Here is a 769-nt window from a genome sequence, read left to right as displayed (position 1 = left end):
TTTTTTTTTGTTGTTGTTGCTGCTGTTGTTATTTTATTTGTGTTTTTTCTTCTTCTTTTTTTTTTTTTTTTTGCTGTTGTTGTCTTCCTGTTTTATGCTTCCCCTTCTATCTTTGGGAGACTCTTTCTCACCCTATATTACTCAAGAAGAGACAGCAACTGCTGCCATATAGTCAAGCTACAATCAAATTCTATAAAACACCAAAATCCAGACAAGAACCAATACTAACTGTCATACACCAGGGAGGCAGACAAAACCTGTGAAAGTTACTCTGAGTTAAGCAATAAGAAAAGTGAAATGGGAAGCCCACATCCTAATCACATCTACCTGAAACAATCAGAAAGCAAAAAAAAATACCAAAACACATACTCAATTAAGTATTAAGACCATAGAAAAACACTAAACATGTCTAAGAAGCAAAAGCAGATGACCATATCAGCACATGTCCAGAAACAAAATAAAATGTCTGAGACAAATGACTTAGAGGTATACCTGTACTACATTCTGGAAGGAGGACAGGCCTTGGATATGCCTGAGAAGGAATTCAAAAAAATTATTATAAAATGTTTCAAAACCCTTTACAATGCAGTTGAGAAAAATAAAGAAGACGTCAGAAAAGCGCTACAGGAACAATCAAATAAGATAGATACAGCATTGGGAACAATTCAAAACCTAGAGAAAGAGATCCAAATGATCAATAATGGAATATCAGAATATACAATACACTGAAAGGGCAAAGGAGTAGAATAGAAGAGTTGGAAGGCAGAAC

The sequence above is a fragment of the Chrysochloris asiatica genome, unplaced genomic scaffold, assembly GCF_000296735.1.
Source record: "Chrysochloris asiatica unplaced genomic scaffold, ChrAsi1.0 scaffold00087, whole genome shotgun sequence".
NCBI classification, from domain to species: Eukaryota; Metazoa; Chordata; class Mammalia; order Afrosoricida; family Chrysochloridae; genus Chrysochloris; species Chrysochloris asiatica.
The sequence above is the reverse complement of the archived record's forward strand: the minus strand, read 5'-3'. Positions refer to the sequence as shown.